The sequence below is a fragment of the Nycticebus coucang genome, chromosome 12, assembly GCF_027406575.1.
Source record: "Nycticebus coucang isolate mNycCou1 chromosome 12, mNycCou1.pri, whole genome shotgun sequence".
Lineage (NCBI taxonomy): Eukaryota > Metazoa > Chordata > Mammalia > Primates > Lorisidae > Nycticebus > Nycticebus coucang.
This window is the reverse complement of record NC_069791.1, coordinates 45421540-45426965: the sequence shown is the minus strand read 5'-3', so window position 1 is coordinate 45426965 and position 5426 is coordinate 45421540.

Below are 5426 nucleotides of genomic sequence, written 5' to 3'. Positions count from 1 at the left end.
AACAAGTAAATGATGTGTAAATAAGACACAGGGATATGTTTGGAATGAGAAAGAAAATTACAGAAAGGAACTTAAAAGGAAAATAGTATCAGTGAAAGAATTTAGGAAAGTAAGCTTTATTCTTTTTTTTCCTTTTTGAGACTGGGTCTTGCTTTATCACCAGGGATAGAGTGCAGTGGCATCATCACAGCTCACAGCAACTTCAAACTCCTGAGTTCAAGGAATCATCCTGCCTTGGCCTCCCAAATAGCTGGGACTACAGGCCTGAGCCACAATGCCCAGCTAATTTTTCTATTTTTAGTAGAGACGTGGTCTTGCTTTGCTTGGGCTGGTCTCAATCCTGAGCTCAAACAATCTACCAGCCTCAACTTCCCAGAGTACTAGGATATTACAGGTATGAGTGACCACACCTGGCCAAGGGTAAGTTTTCCCATAACCGACAATGAACAATTTTCAGACAACATCAGAAAAACATCAAAGAGGCAGCACTGATGAAACAAGGGCTGATAAGAGAATGAAGGTAGAGACAAAGGTATCAGCCTTGCCTTTGAGGCTCGTTTCATTGATTTCACTGATGGTTTCGTTGATGAAAAAGGGCCAATCAGAGGAGAGGGTAGAGATGGAGGTATTAGCCTTGGCCTTGAGGCTGTGTGGTTAAGGACTAACAGAAAATTCTGGAGGTGACAGAGAGAAAATGTAGGCAATAAGAGGGCAATCCGCATTTTCTACAGATAGATGCAACAATATCTACCCTGTTTCCCCGAAAATAAGACAGTGTCTTTTTTTAAGGTGTGCTCCCAAAGATGCACTAGGTCTTATTTTCAGGGGACGTCTTATCTTTCCTGTAAGTAGGTCTTATTTTCAGAGGATGTCTTATTTTCGGGGAAACAGGGTATCACCCACATGCTCTTTTTGCAATTGATTTTTGACATGCCCTCTCTTTGAAAGGTAGGGTCTATGGCCTTTCCCCTTGAATATGTGTGAAATTGGTGACTATTTCAACCAATACAGTGCAGCAGATATGAAAGCCATGTTAGAGGCCAACACATAAAGAGAAATGCAGCTTCCACCGTGCTCGTTGGAACACTTACACTCAAAGCCTAAGACCACCACTATTTAGTAAGTACAAAGACTTTGAGTCTACCATCCTATAAGAAAGCTGCATGCAGGTGCTCTAGTTGGTAATACCGGTTTCTGTTCCTCCTATCTCATTTACTAGACATGAGAGTCAATGTATCTGCCAGTGATTCCAGGCTCCTCGTCTTCCCAGGTAAGACTCTTCGATATAATGGAGCAGAGGTAAATCCTACTCACTGTGTCCTTCCGAAATTTCTGACACACAAATAACGAAATAGTTGCTATTTTATACCTCTAGCTTAGGAGTGGTGTGTAGTGCAGCAAAAATCAGAGTAGATGGCCTCAATTTATTGGAAACTACTGTTCTGTGTTTAATGGGTTATGGTGCAGGTTGAGGTGGGATGGTGGAGATGAATCCTGGTCTTAAGAAGTTTAAAATGAGAGGGCAAAATAAGTCCCATACATAACCACCCAACAATTCATAACCACATGTAACCACCAAACAAGGTAAAAAGTTGATAGTGCTGCTGAACAATTTTCTCAAAAGGTCTGCTGCTGAGATTAAGGAAGCTTAGGGTGAGACTAGGGTTTGCACGAGTTAAAGTTCTGGAATAAACAATTACAGTGAATGTTCTAGGAGGGCAGAGAGACATGACTAAAAAGATTGTCCAAAGGCAATAAGGACCTAGCTGGGTTTAATAGCATAAATCTGAACCACGCCATATCAGCTCTGTTAGATCATGTCCTCTGGCAATGTTTAAGAGTCTGGGGGAGAAAGTTGGAGAGTCAACAGTGGGAAACATCTGAGTTTCATCTGGCATTATAATTACCTGCACGTTCCTTAATTTTCAAACATTTATTTAACACCTACTATATCCCAGGCATTATGTACTATAGAATGAAAGGGAGAATGTATAACCAGTATAGAAGTATACTGAAATACAAGGGCTTTGAGAAAACTTTGGTAAGTTTTATTTCAATGGATATGAGAGAGACCTGCCTTTTAATAATAGCGTTAAAATGAGCATGAATATCACAATTAAAAGGAAATAAACCTCACATAAATAAATTAAGGCCCTCTGCACTCCTGAGATTCTATAATTAGGTAAGGCCTGCCTGAAGTTTGGTTAAATTAGATTTACCTTTCTTTTGGTTCTGACCAACTTTCTTCTAAGCCACTTAATACCTAGTTAGTTTGAGGATGAACAGCAGCTAGCTGTGATTTTGAGAAGAGGTAGTTAATTCACAAAAATGTATTTCAACGCTTGTCTGGGTTTCTTTGCAAGAAAGCTTATGTTTACCCCCAGCTAAAGACTGATATTTCACATGTTTAGCATCAGAAAAAAAAAAAAAATCTGTGATTCTTTAAAACCTAAGAACTATCCTGACACTATTCTTCCCACTAGTTTTTTTAAAATAACCTCAGCTGCTCTGGAATACTTACTCCAAATCTTCCTGGTACACAATTGTGCCCTTGGCTTCACACAGTCATAGCAACTAAATACAAGTGATGCTTTCTAACTGTGGGTCTATGAGTTATTTTCAAACAGGATGTACCAGCCTGTCAGCATTTTTTAGTAGTAATAATTAGCCTTATGACTTGTACTTGGTTTTGGTGGAATGAGGCATATTTGATAGCCAAGCCTGATCTCATAACTGCTTTGATGGCTCGTTATATGAGACAAAGGCCAGAAACCATTTCTGGGCTTCTTGGTAATGAGATGGTTTGTATATACAGTTGTGGTGGTTTGAGACCTGGAGACAAAGCTTGTCTTGTTTAAACCTGCAACAGAAGAGCAAAGGAGTCTAAGACATGCAAAATCCAGATACTTTAAATAAATACTCCATTCCTCATGTTGTTGTCCCATATTGTTTGCTTGTAATAAAACTGTTCCATGAGTATAAATAATTTGCATCCTGTGAGTCTTTGCAGCAATCATTAATGGAACATTTAAAGTAATTGATACAATTAATGCACAGAACATGGAGGATGGGAAGGCACAAAGAAGATCTCTGAGGGGAAAATGTATTTATTTATTTATTCATCTTTTATTGAGTGTTTACTCGTCTCAAAAATCTCACTAGGAAATTGGCAGACAAAAATAACTCAGGCATGATCTTTGATCAAAAGATGTTCCCATTGTGAAGAAAAATATAAACATGCAAACAAAAGATCACAACCAATTATAATAACTTCTGAAAGAAGGATGTGTATAAGCAACAAGAGACAGGAAATATTTTTGAGGGAATATGTTAGGACTCTATATTTAAGCTTAGGGTAAGTCAACGAATGAGTAGAATCTAAACTGTAGATTCTATAAACACTGTACACTTAGGCTACATTAAGTTTACTTAAAATATTTTCTTCTCCAATAATAAATTAACCCTGGTTTACTGTACCTTTTTTAGTTTATAATCTTTTTAATTTTTTTTTTGTTGTTGTTGCAGTTTGGCCGGGGCTGGGTTTGAACCCGCCACCCTTGGCATATGGGTCTGGCTCCTACTCACTGAGCCACAGGCGCCGCCCAATCTTTTTAATTTTTTAAAACATTTTAACTCTTTTGTAACTCATTTTAACTCTTAACATTTTAACTCTTTTGTAATAACACTTAACTTCAAACACAAACATTGTATGGCTGGTAAAAAAACTTTCTTTCCTTATATCCCTATTTTATAGGCTTTTTCTTGTTCTAAAAATTTTTATTTTTTGCTTTTCAATATTTTTGTTAAAAACAAAGATACAAACATACTACTCTAGGCCTACACAGGGTCAGGATCATCAATATCAATGTCTTCCAATTTCACATGTTATCTTGCTGGAATGTCTTCAGGGGCAATAATGTGCATAGAGGTATTATGATAACAATGCCTTCTTCTGGAATACCTCCTGAAAGGCCTGCCTGATGCCATTTCACAGTTAACATTTGTGGTAATAAGTAGAAGGTGTATGTTTCATTTTTATTAATTTTTAATTAAAATCATAACTGTATACATTTATGGGGTATAATGTGTTGATTTGATATACGATGTGGAATGCTGAGGGGGGAGAAAAAGAGGAAAGGGAATTGGTGTGTGCTTTAAAATAATGACAAGGAGCATAGTATAGTAAATATGTAAACCAGTAACATAGTCATTTATTATCATTATCAGTATTATGTATTATATATATGGTATATGCTATACTTTAATTTTTTTTTTTTTGAGACAGAATCTCACTCTGTTGCCCAGGTTAAAGTGCAGTGGCATCTTCATAGCACGCTACAACCTCAAACTTCTGAGCTTAAGTGATCTACAGCCTCCAAAGTAACTTGAACTACAGGCATATGCCACCACATCTGTTTAACTTTTTTTTTTTTTTTTGGAGAGATGTGGCTTGCTATGTTCCTCAGGTTGGTCTCAGACTCCTGGTCCCAAGTGATCCACCTTAGCCTCCCAAGGTACTAATATTGTAGGCATGAGCCACCATGTTCAGTTTATATATGCTATACTTTAATACAACTTGAAATGCAGATGTTTACACTAGCATCACCACCAACACTTGAGTAATATGCTGCACTAACATATTGCAGTGGCTATGTCAGTAGACGGTAGAAATTTTTCAGCTCCATTATAATCTCATGAGATCACCATAGTATATGCAATCTGTGGTTGACTGAAATGTTATTATATGGTGCATGATGCTAAAAACTTCCCAGACTTTGGGAATTTCCAGATCTGGGAAACTGAAAGGACAACCAATAAAGTAAACTCAAAGTAATCCACCCCAAGACATAATTAAATTGTTAAAAGTCGAAAACAAAGAAAACTTTGAGAGTAGCAAAAGAAATGTGATTTTTTTTCATGTATAAAGCAAGCTACATGATGCTACAAGCAGATTTTTTGACAGAAACTTTGCAAGTTAGGTGGCAATGGTATGATATATTCAAAGTGCTAAAAGAAAAAAAAAATCTGCCAACCAAGAATAAAATGCCCAATAAAACTATCTTTCAAATATGAAGGAGAAATAAATATTTTCCCAGACAATAAAAGCTAAGGAAGTTTAACACCAATAAACCTCCCTTACAAGAAATGCTAGAAAGAATGGAAATAGCAGATATAATGGCATAAGAAATTATGGAATGCATTGGTAGAAGTAAATATGTATCTACATAAATACAGAATGCTCTATTATTATAATGGTAGTGAGTAAATCATTTTTAATCCTGGTATAAAAGTTAAAAGAAAAAAGTACTAAAAATAACATGGCTGAAATGACACTAATGGATATGCAATATATATATAAATTATGACATCAATAACATATAATATTGGAGTAGTAGTAAAAGTATAGAGTTTTGTATGCAAGTTAA